The following is a 24,032-nucleotide window of genomic DNA, read 5'->3' as shown; positions in this document are numbered from 1 at the left end:
GGGGTCAGAGGTCAGCACGGGGAGATGTGAGGGTGGTGCTACCTGGCGTAGGTGAACTACTTCGTGAGAAGCAGCCAACCTAGGGCTGTAGATGTGGTTTCCAGATTCAAACAGTTTGTGGAAACTTGAGAAGGTAGATCTGAGCCCTGTGGGCTGATTCACACTGGCCAGTTTCCTCTATGGCAGTTGGTATTTTGAAAGTTTCCATGGTGGTTATGCACCCAGGGTGCCAGTTCCATGTCAGGGCAGAGACTAGGATTTTCATGGGGCAAATTAACAAGTGGTAATTCTGCCCTACTTGGTTAGTTTTTCCCAGGTACCATCTATACACCAGTTGCTATGCTGGTCACTGATAATTGCTTCTAGGGTACCTCTGGAGTTTTCCTTAAGGTGCTTGAATGGCTGAGCTTCCGGTGGGTAATTTCCTTCCTGACCCCAGTGGGTGAGTCTCTGGACCCTGAAGCAGGTGTTCAGATACAGAGCCAAGGTGGCCTGAGAGCCTAGGAGTGGTTGCCTGGTTGCTGGGTGTACAAGAGCTTTACAAAGTCTGCGGGCTTTTCCTAGAGCCTTTGCCCTCTTGGGATTCTTTCCTCCGTAGCCCAGATTGGTGCAGTGACTTGCTAAGGGGCAGTTGTAGCTGGTGTGAAGGCAGATGCTTTTCAACATCTTGGTGGGATAAGGTCTGTGAGCTCTTGTCCTATGACATTGGAGCCTGAGGAACCTTCCTTCTCTCAGAGGAGATGGTGAGGCTTCCTGCAGGGATGCATAACGGAAAATTGAATGTGGAAGGAAGGCAGGGTGGAGATGCTTCGAGCTGGTGCACAGAGATGTCAGGACATAGCCTTCCCCTGGCTCCCTCCATGCCACTGTGGGCAGCCACGTGCCACCTCTTAAAGGCAGTCGTGGTGTCAAATATTCTTCCCTGTTTTCAGATTCTGTGTCTGGGTAATCTCATCAGAATCATCGCTAGGAAGTTGTGGCTGTGCCTTAGCTGAGATCAGTGGTGAAGAGGAGAGGGAGGGGGACCCATGGCTTTTTCATTTGAGACCCTGATACATCTTTTGGGGCAGATGCTATGAAACCCTTTCTTATGCATCCTTTGCACGTATTCTAACTGGCTCTGGTTGTTCCACCATGATTTTGTAGATGAGATAAAGAAATCGGGTGATTAGGCACGTCTCTGTGGTAGATCTGGGTTACAGTCTGGAACTTGGGCCTCTGACCTAAAGTCTGGGCTAATTTCTATCTAGCACGTCTCTGGAGCTTCTTCCAGCCTGGAGCCTCCTTCCTCCACGGTCTGACCACAGAGGTTTTTTGGTCTTGCTGTTTCTGGTTCACGAGTTTAGTCAGGAAATGAGGGGGCTGAGTGAGAGCACTGAAAAAAAGAATCCACAACCCACTCGGTTTTTCCCCTTTCTTTTGCAACTATGCAGAAAGAATTTGCCTTGTGGCCTCGTTTGGGCAGGGGTGAGTGTGGTAACCCTTGTATTATTTGCTCCAGAAATTAGGGAAATACAGAAAGACGATGGACGGTTAGTTTAACAATACGTTAGTTTAACCATACGTCTTCCAGCTTGTTGTCTTAAAAGAAATCTTTACATGATAAAAGTCAGTGAAACAAAAGAAAAAAAAAGAAAACCCCCAAAAAAGTCAATGAATATGGTGTGTGTGATCAAATAACTAGTTAATATAAAACTTTTGAGTAGTAGGGACGAGGAAGAGAGCTCATCATTTTACTACGCTAACCCAACCATCCATTAGTAGCATGCTTGGTATCTATCTCCCAGTATTTTTTCTCACTCAGAGCTTGTTTGTTTGTTTGTTTGTTTGTTTGTTTGTTTTGTTCACGCTGCACGGCTTGGGGGATCTTAGTTCCCCGACCAGGGATCGAACCTGTGCCCCCTGCAGTGGAAACGTGAAGTCCTAACCACTGAACTGCCAGGGAATTCCCCAGAGTTTCTTTTTAATTGAGACTTTCCTTTCTCATCAGCTCTTCTGTACCTTGTACCCGTCGTAGGTAAGGGAGAACATAAGTCCAAAGGTTGAGGACAGGGAAGTCCGTGAAATAAGGAAAAAAAGTATTTCTGAAGCTTTGTTTCTGGAGGAGCCATCAGGATGCGCTGTTTCTCCAAAGCGGGGACATGAGCCCTCTCGTCAAAGAAGGTGCCTCTCAGCCTCATCCTCCTGTGCTCCGTAGCCCAGCCTCGGCGTGAGCGCCAGGCTGACCCCCCAGAGCAGGCTGCCTTGAGCTGGAAAGCATTTGTTTCCCAGCTGGGTCCTTACATTCTGAAGCTTCCCCTGACTTTTCTGTATTCTCTGGGTTGGATGGAATGGCAGTAATAAGGTTACTCTGAACAAGGTGGAGCTTCTCCAGAGAACAATTTGCCCTTAGCTTGGGTGATCCCATGTGTCTTCCCTGTGTCTGTGATGAATCACATCTTCCTGACACGGGAAGAGCTCACTGAAAAAAAAAAAAGCCCCAGGAAAAGAGGACTGCCTCCTCTCCTCTCTTGCTTACTTCTTTCTGTATTTTCAGGCCCTGCTGTTGAGAAAGTTCTGCTGAAGATCTAACCGAACTCCCGCATGGTATAATTCAAACTCATTCTCTCTTGTTTTGTCCTCAGTGAAGATGAGAGACTATTGGGTCATTGTCCTTGAGAATATTCCTTCAAAGGCTTATTATTAGTAACGTGTACTGTTGCTTCCAGATTCTAAGAGAAGCCTTGATTTGCACTACCAGTTACTTGATCTTCACTGATTCTCCGGTGGAGGCTGTGGAATCCTGCAGACACGATGGAGGAATTGGCGGCCACACCAAGTAGAAGTGTTAGAAGACAGAGCCAGTCTCGGGGGTGGGGAGAGTAGGAAGTGGCCCGCCCATTCAGAAAATTCTTAGGAACACTGGACAATTCCTCTGAAGTGCCACGTCCATGCTTGGACTGCTTCCCGAAATGCCTCTGTTAGTCAGCACGCCTTTTGTTTAGCAGCCAGGGAGATTGAAAGTGTAGATAACGTAGGAGAAGTAATTCTCAAGTTCAGCAAGCATTTTTCGGCCACTTACAGGGAAGATCAGGTGCTGTCCTAGGTGCTTGGGGCACAAAGCTGGATACAAGTGGCTCTTCCTTGAGGAGCTCACAGCCTGTGGGGGAGACCAATGTGCAAAAGATAATTTCAGTAGAATGTGGAATTCAGACTAAAACATAGAAAAAAAATAGCTCTGAGGAAAAGATCTGCTGGGAGGAGGAGGGGAGGAGGGTCCTGGGGCCTAGATTTCACTCCCGCATAGCCTTACTTCCCTTGCACTCAGTTGCCACCTGTTAGTACCTACAGTTCTGGTTCTGCATGTCTCTCAGAGAATCCAGTCTTCATGGCGGATGGGATTTGTGTGGTCATTTCACCTTAGTCAAACTGAAAAGTCCAAGGTCAGTGGATGAAGCTGGTCAGTGGCAGAGATGGCTCTAGAACACAGATCTCTTGCAACCTAACTATCATGTTCTGCCCACCCAATGTCCCGAGGAGCCCATCTTTGCCCAGCGTGGAGTCATATCGTCATCAGTGAATCCTGGAAGCTCAGGCGGGCCTCATCCATTGTTAGGGGCAAGGTGATGGTTGTCCTAGGACGACTGCCCTTGCACCAGTCTAAGGGACTGTCTGAGGCAGCATGGGGGTGGAGGCTCTGGTTCTGTTCTTTTCTCTTTTTCTTTCTTTCTTTTTGCTGTGTGGCCCTGGGCAGGTTACTCAATCTCTCTGGGCCTCAGTGTCTTTCTCGTTTGTAAAATGGAGAATATACATTTCTTCTTCATCTTGTAAGACAAAATTTAGTAGATGTGTCTGAAGAATTGTGCTCATGTTATCATTAATTAATAAAACTGACATTTCTTTGATGGTCTGTGAGGCCTCTAAGTCTGCTTCTCTGGTTAGTGTAAGCTGGAACAATGGTTTCTTGTTTCTTTGATGACTTGTCACTTTTCTGATCTATTGATAGGTTGCTGAAAATGAGTTTATTGATATGATCTGTGGGCTGCTCTTGGCTGTCTATCTCTTCATTGTTGGTCTGCTTAAGGTTCTGAATCCAGGCTTATTTCTCCTTCTCTGTTTCCCCTCCCTCTTCCTCTCCCCCCTCTCACTCCTCCTCCTAAATCTACATACTATCCTTGGGCAATTTCATTCACTCTCTTGAATTTAATTATTCCTGCATAATGATGATTCTCACATTTACAACTCAGTCCTCATCTCTTTCCTGAACCTTAAGCTCATCCCTTCAACTGGGTGATGGGCATTTCCATTAGAATGTTCTTCAAAACAATCCATACCTTCCCTGGTGGCGCAGTGGTTAAGAATCTGTGTGCCAGTGCAGGGGCATGGGTTCAATCCCTAATCCCATGTTCCCACATGCCACGAAGCTACTAAGCCCGTGTGCCACAACTCCTGAGCCCGCATTCTACAACTATTGAAGCCTGAGAGCCTAGAGCCTGTGAGAAGCAACAAGATAAGCCAACAAGAGAAGCCACCCCACTGAGAAGCAACAGAAGAAGCCAGTGCACTGAGAAGCCCATGCACTGCAACGAAGAGTAGCCTCCGCTCGCCACAACTAGAGAAGCCTGTGCAGTAATGAACACCCAACACAGCCAATAAAACAAAACAAAAAAACAAAACCCAGTCCAGAGTGCAGATAGGATTAAGATGGCAGAGTAGGAGGACGTGCGCTCACTCCCTCTTGCAAGAGCACCGGAATTACAACCAACTGCTGAACAATCATCGAGAGAAAGACACTGGAACTCACCAAAAAAAAGACACCCCACATCCAGAGGCAAAGGAGAAGCCTCAATGAGACGGTAGGAGGGGTGCAATCACGTAAAAATCAAATTCCATAAATGCTGGGTGAGTGATTCACAAACTGGAGAACAGTTATTACTGCAGAAGTCCACCCACTAAAGTGAGGGTTCTGAGCCCCACGTCAGGCTTCCCAACCTGGGAGTCCACCAATGGGAAGAGGAATCCCCAGAGAATCAGACCCTGAAAGCCAGCAGGATTTGATTGCAGGACCTCCACAGGACTGGGGGAAACAGAGACTCCACTCTTGGAGGGCACACAAAAATATGTGCTCACCAGGACCCAGGGGAAGGAGCAGTGACCCCATAGGAGACTGAACCAGACCCACCTGCTGCTGTTGGAGGTTTGCCTGCAGAGGTAAGGGGCAGCTGTGGCTCACCGAGGAGGCAGGGGCACTGGCAGCAGGGGTTTTGGGAAGTGCTTATTGGTGTGACCCCTCCCAGAGTCTGCCATTGGCCCCACCAAAGAGCCTGTGGGCTCCAGCGCTAGGTGGCCTCAGGCCAAACAACCAACAAAGTGTGAACACAGCCCTACCCATTAGCAGACAAGCCGATTAAAGTTTTACTGAGTTCCGCCCACCAAATAGGATTAAAACTTTGCTGAGCTCCGCCCACCCAGCCCTACCCACCATCAGTCCCTCCCATCAGGAAGCACACACCAGCCTCCTAGATAGCTTCCTCCACAAGAGGGCAGACAGCAGTATCAGCAGTATTTCATCTTGCAGAACTGAAAACCACAGCCACAGAAAGATAGAGAAAATGAAAAAGCAGAGGACTTTGTACCAGATGAAGGGACAGGATAAAGCCCCAGAAAAACAACTAAATGAAGAGGAGATAGGCACCCTGACAGAAAAAGAATTCAGAATAATGATAGTGAAGATGATCCAGGACTTTGAAAAAAGCCTGGATTCAAAGATCGAAAAGTTTACCAAAGACCTAGAAGAATTAAAGAGCAAACAAACAGAGATATGCAACACAATAACGGAAATGAAAAATACACTAGAAGGAACCAATAGCAGATTAATGGAGGCAGAAGGGCGAATAAGTGACCTGGAAGACAGAATGGTGATCATCACTGATGCGGAAAAGAATAAAGAAAAAAGAATGAAAAGAACTGAAGACAGCCAAGAGACCTCTGGGACAATGTTAAACACACCAACATTCGCATTACACGGGTCCCAGAAGGAGACGAGAGAGAGAAAGGACCTGAGAAAATATTGGAAGAGATTATAGTTGAAAACTTCCCTAGCATGGGAAAGGAAATAGCTACCCAAGTCCAGGAAACTCAGAGAGTCCCAGGCAGGATAAACCCAAGGAGAAACACGCCAAGACATATAGTAGTCAAGCTGACAAAAATTAAAGACAGAGAAATGTTATTAAAAGCAACAAGGGAAAAATGACAAATAACATACAAGGGAACTCCCATAAGGGTAACAGCTGATTTCTCAGCAGAAACTCTGCAAGCCAGAAGGGAGTGGCATGATATATTTCAAGTGATGACCAAGAAGAACCTCCAACCAAGAATACTCTACCCAGCAAGGATCTCATTCAGATTCGAGGGAGAAATCAAAAGCTTTACAGACAAGCAACAGCTAAGAGAATTCAGCAGCACCAAACCAGTCTTACAACAAATGCTAAAGGAGCTTCTCTAAGCGGGAAACGTAAGAGAAGAGAAGGACCTACAAAAACAAAAACAAAACAATTAAGAAAATGGTCATAGGAATATACATATCGATAATTACCTTGAATGTAAATGGACTAAATGCACCAACCAGAAGACACAGACTGGCTGAATGGATCCAAAAACAAGACCTATATATATGCTGTCTCGAAGAGACCCACTTCAGACCTAGGCACACATACAGACTGAAAGTGAGGGGATGGAAAAAGATATTCTATGCAAATGAAAATCAAAAGAAAGCTGGAGTAGCAGTACTCATATCAGATCAAATAGACTTTAAAATAAAAAATGTTACAAGAGACAAGAAAGGACATTACATAAAGATCAAGGGATCCATCCAAGAAGAGGAGATAATTATAAATATATATGCACCCAGTATAGGAGCACCTCAATACATAAGGCAAATGCTAACAACTATGAAAGAGGAAATGCAAGGCAGAAAAAGAGACACAGATATAGAGAACAAACACATGGACACCAAGTGGGGAAAGCGGGGAGGGTTGGGGGGGAATGAATTGGGAGATTGGGATACCAAATTGTACACTCTAAATATATGCTGTTTATTGCCTGTTAACTGTATCTCAATAAAAGTTCTTAAAAAAAAAAAGAAACCCAGTCCATAAGTGAACTCTTCACCTTTCCCTCCAAACCAGTTCCTCTCGCTCTGTTCCTTGAGGTGGGGGTTGGTACCCTTCAGTTGCGCAAGGTTTCCTTCCCTGGGAGGAAGTCTGTCTTCTCATCTCCACCATTGTCACTGCTCCCTGGGCCATCACCATCTCTCACAAATGTTATTCAAGCATCCTGCTAACTGGTCTCCCCGATGCTGCTCAGCCTGCAGCCAGAGTGGTCTTCATTACCTCACTTCCCTTCCCCATCCTGCTTCCTTTTACTGCTGATCCCAGTCCTCTGCCTCCAGCCAAGGTAACCTGTCAGTGCCTTGAATGGGTTGTTTCCTTTTGTTTTTAGGTCTTCATAGACATTGTTCCTTTGCACGGAATTCCTCTTTTGTAACAATGAGCCGCTTGGCCACCCTGCCCTTCTTCTCCTTTGGATCTTAGCTTAGTTATCCTCCTTCTAGGAAGCATTTCCTGACTCAGGTATTTATTACATCTGTGTTCTTAAGTTGTGACTGCTTAGTCACATCGTATCCTTCACTGGATCAAAAGCTGTGAGGGCAGAGTTAATTTTGTTCAGTGTTTGTTTTATTCAGTGCTTGCTAAGCTCTTTGCATGGAACATAGTGGGAGCCCGGTAAACATATACTTAGGGAGTGAATAAATAATCAGATGGATGAAGGGCTCTAAGGAAATTTGATTTTCATGGAATTCTATTGGAAATCATTTTACAAAGCAAGAAGTCCTCTTGAAGCTGAATAATTACACCCTTGTGGGCCACTTATGTAAATCTGGATTACTGTGTATTGCCTGTCTGTTTTAAGTCTGTTGGTTTCTTTCATGGTTTTTCCTTTGTGCTGTGTCTTCCCTCAGACTGCAAGCCCCCACAGACCAGTCACAGCTGCTCTTACCAGACACGACTGCTCTTCTAAGGGTGGTCACTATTCAGGGAGACAAATTTGGCATCGTTAGGTGGAGAGGGGTTGACCTCTCCCGAAAGAGGTCGTCTCTGGAGAGCAAGAGCACATTGAGGGCAATATTTTGGCTTGTAGTCAACCCAGGCCCAGGTACAGTCTACAAACAGTGGTTAGCCTTTTCCCACCAAAGACCTGTGGCAGCTTTGAAGGCCGTTTGTATTTTTGGAGCAGTGGTTGCCATGGTAACACAATACATTTTTTTTTTTTCCCCTTGTCTTCTGATTCCAGGTCAGGACGACAGTTGTTCTTCTTGCAGGAGAGAAGGATTTGGTGATAGATGCACCCTTCCTTCCACCCTTTTCCCCTCCTACTTAATCCAACCCATATTTATTGAACACATATTATATGCCAGGTAATAGGTGTTCAATAATTACTCCAGACACCAGAACCAATAGTAAACAAAATAGTTTCTGCCCTAGGAGAGCTTATATCCTAGAGAGGGGAGAGAGACAGTAAACAAATTAACAATGCAACATCGATCCCTACTTCCTTAAAAACAAGTATATGCAATGGAATATTACTCAGCCATAAAAAGGAATGAAATTGGAACATTTGTAGAGACATGGATGGACCTAGAGATTTTCAAACAGAGTAAAGTAAGTCAGAAAGAGAAAAACAAATATGGTATAGTATATACACATATATTCAGAATCTAGAAAAATGGTTCAGATCAAGCCGTTTGCAAGGCAGAAATAGAGACACAGATGAACAAACATATGGATACCAAGCGGGGAAAGTTGGGGGGGGGGTGGGATGAATTGGGAGATTGGGATTGCCATATATACATTACTAATAAGAAAAAAATATCAAATTGTACACTTTAAATATATGCAGTTTATTGTATGTCAATTATATCTCAATAGAAGTTCTTAAAAAAAAAAAGGTACTTGAGCACATCACTGAAAGGGAATTAGTGTGTTTTGTGAAACTGGGAAATCAGGAGTTGTTTCTTATTTATTTATTTATTTGTTTGTGTTTTATTTTTATTTTTTTTTTGGCTGTGTTGGGTCTTCATTGCTGTGCACGGGCTTTCTCTAGTTGTGGCAAGCAGAGGCTACTCTTTGTTGTGGTGCACAGGCTTCTCATTGTGGTGGCTTCTCTTATTGCGGAGCATGGGCTCTAGGCACGTGGGCTTCAGTGGTTGTGGCGTGCGGGCTCAGTTGTTGTGGCTTGAGGGCCCTAGAGCACACAGGCTTCAGTAGCTGCAGCACTTGGGCTCAGTAGTTGTGGCACACCGGCTTAGTTGCTCTGCAGCATGTGCAGTCTTCCAAGACCAGGGATCCACCCGTGTCCCCTGCATTGGCAGGTGGATTCTTAACCACTGTGCCACCAGGGACGTCCCCAGGAGTTGTATGGCAAGGACTGTCTTCCACCCTGCTCTGGAGAGAGTTATGATGGGGGCAGAGCTGGGGACTGACTCCCCTCCCACTGATAGCAGGACATCGTTCAATTCTGGAATGCAGATGCACCTGTTGCTCTGACCCCTCCCAAGACTTAGGGAGACATGTTCTTAAGCTGGGTCTCTCTCCGCAGCTATCAGGTACCAGAGCAGTTGTTCTCCTGGTGTTTTGCTTCTTTCTTCCTCTTCGCTCTAGTGGAAGCCAAGAGCCAAAGGGCGGCCAGTACAAATGGCCCTTCTTTATGCCGTGTAAGGACATCCTTGAAGGCAGGTCGGAAATGCCATTAATTGGGGGACCGTAGAGTGGGGAGCCTTGTACTGGGAGCCTGGGGGGGAGGTGCAGAGGAGAGAGGGGATGCTGACACCTGCAGTTGGGAGATTCTGGTTGGAGCAGCAGAGAATAGTGCCCGCATGGACACAAATGAACACAGTGCCGACAATGGCAATGTAATAATCTCTTAATTTGGGGAGTATTTGATTCTTTTCTACATGATTTACGAGGCCCGGGGTTCCAGAAGGCGGCAGGGAGTATAATGATTCTTTGTGTTTGCCCCAGCACGTACCACAGTGCCTGGCACACACCGAGCCTTCCGATAACATGCTTCTGGCATGACACTCCCCCACTGCATTTGTTCCCGCATCCTGGGGGGGGTGGGATGTAATGAGTATGTCCACTTGGACTTAAGGGAGTTGAAACTCGGAAACACGCCCGCATACATACAACTGTGTAATGATGGAAACCTGACCCAAAAAGATTGTGTCCTATCATCTTTAATCCAGGCCTTTTTCTGTGTTGTACAACGATGTATATATCTGGCATTGTACCCAGGCTGATGTTTGTGTGCTGACAATGTGGGTCATTAAAATCCACAGGAAACGGAAAGTAAAGACCAAATGTTAGAAGCGGCTGTTTCAGCATGCCTCCCCCCGTGAAAGCTTTGCCTGGATTGTACGTCCCCTCCAGCCTCTTCCCATTTGGAGGGACGCATTAAACCTTCAGGCTGTCACAGCAAGGAGAGATCAAACTCTTCACAGTCTGACAGCTTGGCTGCTCTGCGCCGGCCACTGAGCTCTAACCAGCCTGTGCCCTTGAAGGGTTTAGTCTAGTGTATTTATTATTCATCCACTCATTTGTTCAATAACAGATTTTCATTGAACGTCTATTAGGCAGTCAACGCAAATCATACAAATAACTGTAAAATTTTAAAATGTGGCCAGTGCTTCTACAGAGGACAGCAGTAGCGGTTACGTTTGGTAATCCTGGTTCTTGGCCAGCTCTTGTTGTGAAGGACGTCCTCTCTGTAGAAGCTCTTCCTGAGCAAGTGGGATTGGATGGACATTTTGTTTTAGGAGAGCAGAAGCAATTTCCTCCCAGCATAGGGCCCAGCTCATTCATTTCACAGAATAGGAAAATGGTTGGTGTTCTGTTGGCTGGAGAGTCCTGGCTGTGAACATGGGGTAGCTAGAGCTTTTCCCGCTCCTCCCTTTTTCTGCTGAGTGTAGGACTATTGAACTTTCCTTTGGTTTCTCCAGCAGAGGATGGGCAGGGAAAACAAAAATTCTGTTTCTGACAAGCATCGTTGGTGCAGTGATTCAGAACTTAGGCATTTTGTGCATTTTTCTCCCTCATAGCCACAGAGATTCTGGAGTCCTAGAGCCTCTACCCCCAACTGCCTGCTAGATTAAGGCCCCTTTTGGTGACAGGTGCTGTTTGCAAATAATTCACTTTCACTGTCTTAATCAGCTCAGTGGTCTCCTCAGAGGGTTAATAAGAAATAGTTGGCACCATGCAGGGAACTCCAAACCCCGCTAATCCAGGTTAAGTGGATAGGTACTGCAGAGTGAATGAATGGACCTTTAAAAAGAAATACACTGTATCTTAATACATATATTACATATGTATGTGTGTATATATACATATATTTTTAAACCCTGTGTATCCCTTAGGGCAAGTGAGGTCCTCACTGGCCGTGGGATGGTGACTCAACTTTTACCAGCAAGAAATTTTAATCTGCCCATTGAATACTATCCTTGTCTTGATGTCAGCATTCGGGTTAGATCCACCCACCTCAGAGACACTTAGAGACTTGGCCTGCCCTATTCTGGGTGAGGACAGGGTAAGCCCACCTGTGGCTGACTGAGGGCACGTCCGGAGTCACAGGTGGCGACTGACTGTGAATTAGAGAGTGATGGGAGCAGCTGAGGAAGAGAATGCTTCTACCTCTCCCAAGGCTGTTCCTCTTTGCAAAATACTGTTGCTGATTTCCCAGGCCGACACTATTCCTCACGGTGTCTACAGAGATGACTTCCCAAAAGGGCCGCCTTTTATTCCAGTAGCAGTTTCCAGCCTGCTTCCAATGGGGTAAAATTCCAGGCTGGAGCAAGTTTTCTTCCCTCAGGTTGCTTTGCATCATCAGTTTCCTCCTGCATGAGTGGACGATCATGAGAATACCCACCTTGTAGGTTGGTTTGAAGATGAACTGAGAAAGGTAAGGCATCTCTCCAAGTGTCTGTACACAGTACGTGCTCGCTTTCTGATCGTTTCCTTTTATCTGCTTCCCCTTTAAATGCAAGGGAAAGAGGTGTTTTCATATTGGTGTCCTTTGGGGCCAACCTTATCTGATCTGAAGGACAGGCCCTGGGACTTGTGGTTCTTCGTCATTGTGGCACCTTTGCTGAGTCATTTGGGATTGGCAGACCTGGGAAAAATAGTGGTCCAGAGGGTGGTTAGAGCAGTGTGTGATCAGCTAAGGCAGCCTGTCCTCTCTCAGTATTTCCCGGTGCACTTCTGGAACCTGATCCCCCTTCTTGTGGGAAGGAGGGGGGGGCGCCACGTAACCAGCCCTGAAGGTGTTGTGCATATTTTGCCCAGTGTTGAAACTTCCTGTGATGTGGCTCCGTGAATCTTTGATTTCAGCTTAATCAGTGCTGCCGTAAGGCTCTGTTGGAGGACTCTAAATGCTGGAGGGCAGGATTGTCTTCTGACTTTGAGATGAGTGGCGTTCTTTGATATGAAGGATAATAAGGAGAGAAGATGCTTTTGGTGCTAGGGAGAAGATGCAGAGAGAGAACGTTTAGAAAAATGAGAAGAACTTGTACGAAAGAGGCAAGGTAAGATTTAAAGACAGTCTTTGAGAGATATGGGCGGGAGAGGGAAGTACACACTGTTGGGTGTATAATAGGCTCAAGGATGTATTATACAACAGGGGGAATACAGCCAGTATTTTGTAATAACTAAATGAAAGTAACCTTTAAAAATTATATAAAAATTATATTAAAAAACATATGAGGCATTTGTGAGATTAGGGTTAGTTTTGTGTGTACTCTGTAATGTTTGTGCCATCTTTCATGAGACTTATTTGTGGAAGTTATATTTTGAGAAACACTTTAACTTGGGATATCTGAATATTTTATGAGCACTTAGTCTTATATTAGTAGGAATATTGTGATCTGTTTTATCCCCATCAACATCATTTGAATGTGTCCTGTGTAAGAGACACGTTTAATACTTAGGAAAGTAGGAAAGCAAACATTTAAGTCTGCTTTGGTAGACTCTGCCACTTAATATGATTTTGATGTATTTTTTTCTTTTTTGAGACTCCTCACCACCCAATTTTATTGTCTTCATAATATTTTTCACTTTTGAATTTATCCTGTTTTTTAATTTGTCTCTTTTTTGATGATCCGTATCCCATCTCTGCATCCCTCCTGCTAAGCCACAAGAATTTGAGGTCTTTAGGAGCAGGGCCCTTGCCTGCTACTATGTCTCTAGTGGTTAGAACAGAGCTGGCACCTAGAAAATACTCAACAACAGCACACAGTGCATCCTTTTTATGGAATGAGTACGGTTAGTAGTTATCCTCATTATGAGTGAGAGCACCAAAATGGCTAAGAAAAAAATGTAAAATACTTCCTCTTCGCTCCAGGAGTTTATATTCTCAGACCCAAAGGGCAGCTGTGGGCAGAACTCTGCTGTAAGAGTAGATTGACTGGAGTTTTATTGTTTTCAATGCAATTAAATACCTTTATGGCTTTATACGTGTCTCTTAACTTCTTTGGCCTTTGGTTTCCTGTTCTGAAAGGGAAAGAAGTGGACAAGATCCTCTTTTTCTTGTTTTTTTTAAAATATTTATTTATTTTGGCTGCGCCGGGTCTTAGTTGTGGCATGCAGGATCTTTGTCGTGGCATGTGAGATCTTCGTTGTGGCATGTGAACTCTTAGTTGCGGCACGCATGAGGGATCTAGTTCCTTGACCAGGGTTCGCACCCAGGCCCCCTGCATTGGGAGCTCGGAGTCTTACCCACTGGACCACCAGGAAAGTCCCGACAAGATCATCTTTTTAGGCCTCTTCTTGCTGTCAGGGTTGGTCCATGGTTTTGTTAATAGAATTATAGATGATCATAAAATGATGAGCTGGAGACAGAGTAACAGTGAAAGGAAGCAGGGCTCAACAGGAGTCTGCAGAAGTGAGCCAGGACAGCACGTTTCTGTCTCTGCCTGTGAGCTGCGTCTCCGGGTATCTGAGCGACACTGGTCCTCATCCGCTCCCTGCTGTGCAGTCAAGGCTGCCTCACTCTTTTGGTTCAGTTCATGCAACTCCCTTCTCTGCCAATCACTTGAGCTTTCAAACTGATTTCCCCACAGAGTTCCTTCCTTCCTTAAACCTTACTCAGCTTCATTCCACGTTTAAGGCCAGAAGGGGCCTTTGCGGTCATCCAGCACGCTCAGCAAACCAAGGTTCAGAACGGCGATGCTACTTGCTCTGGGACCCGGACTTCAGAGCCCAGCTCTAACGCTGTTGCTCCACTGTCCTAGTGCTCTGTTTTCCATGTGTTCTTATCTTTAATAGGTGACTGTTGCTTGACGCACGTCTCCAAGATGAGTGTATATGGATGCTATAGAGAACCCAGTTGGGTGCCCTAAAGTCTTCTGTTCTCACTCCAGGTACAAGGCTCACTGAAGGTTTGCTACAGACTTACCTTAGCATTAGTTGATGAAGGTGGTAGTAATTAAGTAGTCAGCAGTTATTTGTTGCTTGCCTCACATTTGTTTTGCACTGTGCTAAAGTGGTGGGAATGCCAAAGAAGGAGCTAGACTGCCCCCAAGGGCTGGCAAGCAGAGTAAGGAGGACCTCCTAGATTCCTCCTTCACCTGCTCCCATCACCTGTAGTCAGGCACCTCTCACATCCCTCCCCGCTCATCCGTTCTCTGCATCCTCATCCCCTTAGCGTGAGCCTGCATCCCCTCTGCTTTATTGAGAGCCTCCCACTTAACCCTCTACTTCTGATAAACAGATCACTCCCCTCTCCAGATGTCTTCAGTGCCTCCTTGTCACCTACAGGATGAAACTTCCTCCTGTTTCCGGGACACACAAGGCCCTCCGTGATGCACACCCTGCTTACTTGCCCACATCCATCTCTTGCCGTTCCCATTTCCGCCTTCACCTCCAGCAGTGTGGGGCTCGTGCTCAGGTCAAGGTCCCTGACTGAGCTTGCATCCGTTTCTTGCCATGTGCCAGTCTCTCCACTCGGAATATGGTCTGCTAGTAAAATTTTACGTCTTTTAAATGTCAGCTCAAACGCTTCCTCCTCTGTGAAGTGCTTTCCATGTTCCCATGCAACCCAGGTGTTCTTTCCCTGGTGTGGGTGCTGAACTTTGGACATATACGTCCCCCCTCACACCCTCTGTGAAGCAATTATCTTATCGTGTGTGATCTCATTATTCGATGGTAGGCTGTCTCTTTCTCCACTAGACAGTAAACTCCGTAAGGATGGAATGTATCTTTCTCTTTTGTAATCTTTGTGTTCCCTCGAATGGAGCCTGGCACATAGTAAGTTCTCCAGAGATGCTAGTTTGAATGAAAGATGTGATTTCACTAAGTACTATTGAAATTAAGTCAAGGGCGAAATACCTTTTACCCTAAGAAGGAAGAGTTATTCCAAATGCTGTAGAAATGTCAGAAAGAATTGAGATGGGAAAAAAGGCCACTGGACAGTCATGGGTGACCTTTGATAGGAGAACACTTTGTATCAAGCAGTAGAATTGGAAACTTGATTGTGGGGGGTGAAGTGAATAGAGAGGAAGTGGGTGCAGCTGGTGGAGATCACCAGTTAGGGGAGGGGGATAATGAAAAAGGCTGGTGACTTCAAGCAGTATGATGAAACCAAAAGAGGCTGACCCATTTGGAGTGAGTATTCACCCTCTTGGGGCAACTGGGCATCACAAATACCAACTTGTCTCAACCAAATGAGACTCTGTCAGCTGAGCTCAGGAATGGAGCCTGCCCATGCATTACCTTCTCACTCACATTGCCTGGAGAAGAAACTGGGTATAAAGAAGAGTCTGAAGCAGATGGCTTTCTTGATCTAAAGGATCCTAGCTAATGAAACAGGGAAAGGCCAGGGTTTTCCTCTGCTGTTGTAACCCCACACTCATTTACTGCTGATGTGTGAATGATAAGCAGAAAAGACAGAGGAGAACTGGAGCATTTTGAGTGATAAGAATGTGTAGGGTATGTGTATACAGGTGGGATTTTTTTTTTTTAGTTTATTTATTTTGGTTACTCTGGGTCTTAGTTGTGGTGTGTGGGCTCCTTAGTTGTGGCATGCAAACTCCTAGTTGCAGCATGCAGGTAGGATCTAGTTCCCTGACCAGGGATGGAGCCTGGGCTCCCTGCATTGGAAACTTGGAGTTTTAACCATGGCGCCACCAGGGAAGTCCCAACGTGGGATATTTTTAAGTGTCAGCTCTGAAAATGGACAATCACAGAACGGGATTGGAGCCTCTGGGCTACCCTTGGTGCTCCCATAATATTCCCCCAACCCTGAATCAGATCTCCTTAGCCAGTGACACATGATGTTGGAGAGGAAGAAAAATTTCCTGTACCCTTCTAGGTTCTCATGACTGGTCTAAGAATAAAATTGACATGAGACAGATTAACAGGAGAAAATCAAACAAAAGTGTAATAACATGTACATCCACATGGGAGAGATCCAGGAAAACTGAGTAATTTGCCACAGTGGCTGAAGCCCTCTCCCTTAACTGCCATCCTCAGCTAAAGACAGAAGAGGATGCTGAGGGTGGGGAGAATCGGTTCTGGGAAATTACCAGGAAAGGCACAGATTGTGCTGAAGATTTAAATTGTTGCCTTCTCCACTGATAAGAGTTGCTAGAGATTAGATCCTCCTCTTCTAGGCGGAGAGGGGCTCAACATTATGGATGGACATTTCCCTTACAAAGGGAAATGTTTCTCACAAAAGGGCAACTCCTACTTGGGGTTTAGAGCCCTTCCCAGGTCTGCTGTTTTCTCAGGAAATAACCAGCTTAAAACAAGTAATGTGCCAAAGAGACATATTTCAGGGTGGCAGATTCTGTTCGTATACAGTGTTTAATCATCTTAATGCTCTTAGCCCAGCAGAGTTACATAGAGGACTCAGACCTAGAGGGCTTAGCACTCCTGTGGGCTTCAGGTATCTTGAGCAAAATGGCCTGCCTTGTCCTGAGCTTGGAAAAGCGTTTAAAGAAGGTTGTTGTGAGGGGGGGGGCTGTGTTGGTCAGAAAGAAAGTCGTAGATGGGTTATAGTTACAATGGAGTTGGGGCAGATGAGGAGACTTGGTTACATTAAATGGGACACTTGTATTCTTGCTATAAATAAATCGAGACGAAATAACAAAATTGGAATAAAAATATTTTCTTCAAATACTGACTTCTAAGTGAGATGATGTGAAAAATGCATGTAGTAGGCACTCAGTAGTGTTAGTTTCCCCTTCCTCTGTGAAACAAACTTTTGGTTATTCATAATTAATTTTCTTTAGACTTTCAGCTTCATTTCTCAACACGTGAAGATTCTTGAGGGTGGGGTCTTACGGTACTTTTGTGTCTGCTGCTTTCTAGCAAGGTTCCTGGCCCACCCACAGTGTGCTTTCTCCTCTTTCCCCTGTTTTCAGGCTGTCATTCAAAGAGTTCTTTAAACGAATTTTAAATTTACTTTGTAGATTATCAAAATCGGTTTTATGCCCTTGTCCATGCGGGTGAATCCCAGAGCAGAACTTGAAGAGGGTTAATTGAACATGGATATGATGGGCGGGGTGGGAGGTTGTTTCATTAACATTCTCAAACCCCAAATTAATGATCTGTGGTTTATTCAACTTCTGTTTTCTTTTGTTCACTATTCTCGTAACAGGTATTCCAGTACCTGTTGCCTTCTTGCTAGTAAAAAGTGGATAATGAGGGAATTCCCTGGTGCAGTGGTTAGGACGGTGCACTTCCACTGCAGCGGGCACGGGTTTGATTCCCTGGTCGGGGAACTGAGATCTTGCATGCTGAGTGGCTTGGCCAAAAAAATCCCAAAAAACAAAAACAAAAAAACAATGAGTGGTGTATACCTGATCAGAAAGTTGTCATAATGCTTGGCCAAAAAGATAGGCATTTACTACTGTGTGGAAATCATTTGTGGAAACAGATCAGGGTGTTAGACCCAGACGTCGTCACTCCGGGTCTGGTGCATGCTGTTTCTTCCCAGGCCCCGAGGGACTCTCTGTGAGTTGGTAAATGACCGAAGTTCTTGGTTAGGACTGTTTATTTCTTCTTCTTCTTCTTTTTTAAAAAAATATTTATTTATTTATTTATTTATTTATTTATTTATGTGGTGGTACAGGGTGTTTGTTGCGGCAGGCGGGCTCCTTAGTTGCGGCTCCAGGGCTCCTTAGTTGCGGCATGCATGTGGGATCTAGTTCCCTGATGAGGGATCGAACCCGGGCCCCCTGCATTAGGAGCTTGGGGTCTTATCCACTGCGCCACCAGGGAAGTCCCCAGGACTGTTTTTATTTCTTCTAATTGGAAAATAACCCCACGATAACAGTTTTACCATAAACTAGTTTTTCCTGGGGCTAAGGGCAAAGTTGGATGGGGGATGGCTGGGGACGGGGATAGGAGTAGGGTAGGGAAGGCGGGGCAAGGAGGCTGAAAGGCCTCTTTCAGGAAAACAGCACAGCCTGCAGTCTGTCCTTGAACTCCATGGTCCCTCCATGGTATCTGGCCATTTGTCTGCCAAAGGGGTTCTGCATAAACACTGCACCTCCCCCATGTGTCCTGTGTCCTGCAGGACTCAAGAATTTGTCCTTCTTTCTAGATGCATCAGCCTCTCCTCTCCTTGGGTGCCTCTGTCCTTGGTCCCTGGGGCAGAACACAAGGCTTTCTGTATCTTGCCTACCTTAACCTTTAGGACTCACACACTTTCAGCTTAAGGGGTTTGAATTCTGTTAACTGGAGGGAAACAGATAAGTGATGACAACATTGACTGACAGTTGGGAAGCCAGGGTCATAAAATGTCTTGAAAGCATATTTATTTTTAATCGAGTTGGATTTTCAATCAGCTGTACCATAGGCTCTGCCACGTTTTGGGGGGTGGGGGCGTGCGGGGGGATGTGATCTGAAGTGTTCCTGTAGGGATTCTCCAGCTGTTTCTGGGCATCAGCGGCCCAGTCTGCTGCAGGTTGGGTCCTAGATCGAGCTGCTCCTACCTCGGCTGGCAGTAGAATCAAGTTGGCACTGCCAAGTGTTTCCTACACTTATTTCTGTGAAGAGGCCCTCAGGGCACTGGCATTTCTGCTCTGCGGCTCCTCTGCCCCTCCTGAGTCCTGCTCTCAGACCTAAATGGGATGGTCCTGTCCTCCCTGGTCTTCAAATCCTCCCCCTTGGGCTCAGGCCAACCCTCCACTGGCTTCCTAGAAGTCTCTCTCGGCCGGACTCTGGCTCTAGGAAGTCCTGCCCTCTCCCCGGGCATGGTGCTCTGGCTTGTTTGGCTTGCCTGTGGCTTTTTCACCAGCTGGTTGATGAAACAGCGCTTCTCTGAGGCATAAGTTATTTTTTTCAGGTATCATCAAACACTTGTTTATTTCTATGGTTTCACTTGTGGCCTTGAGACCTCATGGCAGGTTGCATTACCTGTCCCATCTCACGTCAGTGCCCGTTGACTGGTTAAGGCAAACGCTTGTCACGTCTCGTTTCAAGGTTTTTGTGGCACTGGGCTTCCCAGGTGTTCTTGCTTTCTGGCTGAGGGCTGCCTCCTGCAGAGCAGAGACAGTTGACAATTTCAGCAGAATGAACATTCACGCGCTTCCCAGCTCCCCCACCCCAAGTTCAGGTCTTCCCCCGTCTCATCACTGAGGTCATTCCTGCCACCCACCCCTTCCCAGCTTTAAGTGAAGTCCCAGCATCGTCATGTGCTCAAGGTGAAAGAATAAAGAATTCTGGGGTTGAAAGCCTGGATCGAGATCCTCGTTCCTTAGCTTACCAACTGTTCGCTCTTAGACATGTCATGTATGGAACGCTTATTTTCTTCATCTTTAACATGAGGATCCGGAATTCCCTGGTGGTCCAGTGGTTAGGGCTTGGGGCTCTCACTGCCGAAGGCCTGGATCCTCTCCCCGGTCAGGAAACTAAAATCCCACTAGTTTCCTAGTACAGCCAAAATGGAACAAAACAAAACAATGAAATGAGGATCAGTGTGTGTGTGTGTGTGTGTGTGTGTGTGTGTGTGTATACATACACATATATTTTATCTGCTTTCTAAGTTTGGAAAGATCAGGTGAGAGAATGTACAGGGAAGCACTTCGAAGACTGGAAAGCACTGTTTAAATGGGAAGGATCACTGTTAGTACTGGACACAACATGTTAGTATATGCAGCAGCTTGAATACACTGAAAAAAGCAGCAGGTATTTGCGCTAAAGGAGGGTCTCTCTGATGCAGCCAGCAGGTTATCTCCCAGGCTCGGGCAGGGCCACCATTAACATAGGTGATAACATAGGCTTGGATGTGTCGTAAAGGGAGCGGAGCTCTGGGTCAGGTAGGAAGAGAAAATCAGTGAGCTAGGCCCTGGAGAGACAGCCAGGTTCTGTGTGACATAAGGTGGAGTCGGCCACGGTGGGAGATGCAGTTATCGAGGTGGGGTCTGTGGGATCATGTAGAAGAGACACTTAGGGGATGATATGGACAAAGCCTGGAGGAATGAGTGGACATGATGGATTTGGGGAGCACCACATGCTCGGTGTCAACAGGACTTAGGCAGAACTTCCTGTAGGGGAAGTTGAGAAGTTGGTCTCGTGTTGTAAGGCCTTGTGTGCAACAGAGATCTTTGGACTATCATCTGTGGCATTGGGGAAACCTTCACAGGACTTGAGTCTGGGAAGAGGCCTGTCTAGAGCTGTTTTAGAAGATGAAGGCGGTGGTCTAGGCGCATTCCTTGCTGGATCTGCTTGCATCTGCCAATTGTGCACAGAGCTTCCCAGTTGTGATTTTCATGACATCACGTTGGCGCTTGAAATCAACCTCAGTGGGAGTAGTTACAGCACAGAAGTCAGCAAGTGGTACAAGTTGGTCCCCTTTCCCCTTCAAGCTCGTTGTTAAAACTTCATCCAGCACAGTTAAGGGGCCGTTGAGTACTGTAGGACTTTAGTACTATAGTTTGCAGACCTGGGATATGCTTTAAAAATCCTTCCGGCTCTACCCAGACCCCCAGAATCAGAATCCAGGGCAAGTGAGTGGGTACAAACCTATTTTGTAAAAAGTTGTCAGTCAGTTCTTGTGCAGCCAGTCTGGTGGGACCAGGGCAGGGACAGGAGGAGTAGGGAGGAGGGGATGCATATAAAAGATGTTTCAAAGGTAGGAGCAACAGAACTCAGAGACAGATTGGAGGTAGAGAGTGGAGGAGAGGAAACTGCCAAGACTATTTCTGAGTTCCTTGTTTGGACAGCTAAGTGGATGGATGGTGATGCAGGTGGCTGAAGGCAGGCAGGCAGATGTGAGTTATTTGGTAGAAGAAGTGAGAGTGGGGAGGGAGAGGGTAGTTTTGGACATGCTGCCGTGGAGGCAGGGTTTCGGTCATGTCCTGTAAACAGCTGGATCTGGGGAACTGATACTTGGTGGAGTGGTCCAAGATGGTGGTACAGGTTTGGGAGTCAACATGTGGGTTGTTGAAGCCATGGGCTTGGATGATTGTTGGGGAGGAATGTGTAGGGAGATGGGGACTGTGGACAAAACACCAGGTTTTGTATATTGATTACTGAAGTCAGTGGTTCCTTGGAGGGTGGGGTTCCTTTAGGTGTTTCCAAAATTTTCAGAAGCTTAACAAAAACCACAGATTGTTTGATTTGAATTCTGTCAACCCAGCGTGGTGAGGCATGTTATTGGATGCTGACCTGAGTGGTAGTTGTGTGCCTTTGATTGAAAACACACACACAGATTAACCAGGAGACAGACAGTGTGTTGTCAGTTATCTCTTTCAAAACATCATAGCTGGGAGTGTGGTTCAAGGGTTCTTGGTGTGGAGGAGGTAGGGACGTGTGGGGAGCACGAGCAGGGGCTCTTGGTGTGTCCTGGGAACGTCTCCTGACCTGCCCCGTGAGGGGAAATCAACGGAGAAGGAACTTTAACCCCTCATTTTCAGCAGTTTATATAAAGGGACCAGGATCAAGATGATTGTCCAAGGGACTTCCCTGGTGGTCCAGTGGTTAGGACTCTGTGCTTCCTCTGCCAGGGGCCCGGGTTTGATTCCTGGTTAGAGAACTGAGATCCCGCAAGCTGCGTGGTGCAGCCAAAAAAAGAAAAAAGAAAAGAAAAAAAAAACAACAAAAAAAGATGATTATCCAAGATCAGGTTTTGGGGTTATCTGTGGACAGAGTGGCTTCTGGCTCTCCTGGGGCTTGAGAGCACTCTGCAGCTTCCTGTGCTTACTTCCTTCTCCAATGTGAATGCTCTGGATTGGGAAGGAAGGGTTTTTTAAAGGCAGCAGGGACCACAGCGGGAGGGGGCTGGGGAGGAAGGAAGGTGAGGGAGTGTGGGGGGAGGCTGGCCTGACTTCAAGTCCTGGGAAGCAACTCGATGGTCCCGTTACCTCCTGAGTAAAGGTTTACCGCCAGGAGACCTGGTGAAGTTTCATTTACTCTCTTCAGAGAGCCCAAGATTTCACTGTGAAGCTAAGTAGCGACTGAGGCCAAGGAAGCTACTGGGATGTGGGAATCTAGAAAAAGGCAGTGTGTTCCTTTAGCTGAGAGCAACTGAAGAGAGATAAGCTGACACAAGTCCCCTTGCACCCTCTCTTCAGGCCCCATTTGAGGGATGTAACGGGGTAAGTGTAATTCTTTTAACTGTGTGAGGTGAGAGACCTAGAATTTTATCATGGCTGAGGGATGCTTTACACTTTGTGAAAACTATCTCAGAACAGAGCATTCAAGAGAATAATTTTTTTTTCCAACCAAAATTTGATTATCCGTATTCTTGAGAGACAAAAATTAGCATGAAAATTTAAAACTCATTGTTTGGGATAAGCAGGTACAAACGGCTATATATAAAATAAAGAACAAGGTCCTACTGTATAGCACAGGGAACTATATTCAATATCTTGTAATAAACTATAATGGAGAAGAATCTGGGGACTTCCCTGGTGGTCCAGTGGGGAATCTGCCTTGCGATGCAGGGGACACGGGTTCGATCTCTGGTCGGGGAACTAAGATCCCAATGCCATGGGGCAACTAAGCCTGTGCACCACAACTACTGAGCCCGTGTGCCTCAACTAGAGAGCCTGCGTGCCACAAACTACAGAACCCACATGCTCTGGAGCCAGCACACCACAGCTAGAGAGAAAACCCACATGCCACAACTAGAGAGGAGTCCGTGAGCTGCAACAAAGAGCCCATGTGCTGCAACTAAGACCCAACGCAGCCAAAAAAAAAAAGGAATATGAAAAAAAAATATATATGTATAACTGAATCACTTTGCTGTACACCAGAAACTAACACAACATTGTAAATCAGCTGTACTTCAATTAAAAAAAAAAAAAAGTAATACCAATGTCACCAAAAAAAAAAAAAAAAAAAAGGAAGAAAAGTCAAACTCCCAGTTGTAAAATAAATAAGTCATGGGGATGTAATGTACAGCATGGTGACTGTAGTTAATAATATTGTTTTGTGTATTTGAAAGTTGCTAAGAGAGTAAATCTTAAAGGTTCTCATCATAAGAAAAAAAATTGTTAACTATGTATGGTGATGGATGTTAATTATACTATTGTAGTGGTCATCTTGCAATACATAGAAATATTGAATCATTATGCTGTACACCTGAAACTAATATATTTTACGTCAAAATAGATAAGTAAACATTAAAATTTTTTTGAATTAAAAAAAGAAAATTTAATACAGGCATTTTAGAAAGAAAGAAACAAACAAAAATTTGCAGCCTTGGGCTTCAAAATCTTTTCCCACTGATATTTATCTGTGATGCCTAATTGGAGGACCACCGTTCTTTCCTGTTCGCCCTCTGACAGAGGCTGTGTCAGGCGTGAGGTACGGCTTCCTCATGTCAGATAGCTGAGAGTTGGGCCACAACTTTGGCACAGGGGTGGGGCAGAGAAGGGCTGGCGTTAGCAGGGCCATGCCAGCCCTCATGGGTTTTCTTACAGTGGCAACTTTATTTACAAGGTTCACATATGTCTAATTCAAGTTGGCATCTCCAGACACCAAAGCCTGAAGCTT

At 45.8% G+C, this 24,032-nt stretch overlaps 1 protein-coding gene across 1 annotated transcript in view; it reads left to right on the top strand.

The window, feature by feature from the left end:
• GRAMD1B (GRAM domain containing 1B) overlaps positions 1–24,032 on the top strand; it is a 167,202-nt gene that overhangs the window by 5,466 nt on the left and 137,704 nt on the right. The window lies entirely within an intron of this gene.

The sequence above is a fragment of the Hippopotamus amphibius genome, chromosome 9 (assembly GCF_030028045.1).
Source record: "Hippopotamus amphibius kiboko isolate mHipAmp2 chromosome 9, mHipAmp2.hap2, whole genome shotgun sequence".
In the NCBI taxonomy this organism is placed as follows: Eukaryota; Metazoa; Chordata; class Mammalia; order Artiodactyla; family Hippopotamidae; genus Hippopotamus; species Hippopotamus amphibius.
The sequence above is the reverse complement of the archived record's forward strand: the minus strand, read 5'-3'. Positions and strand labels throughout refer to the sequence as shown.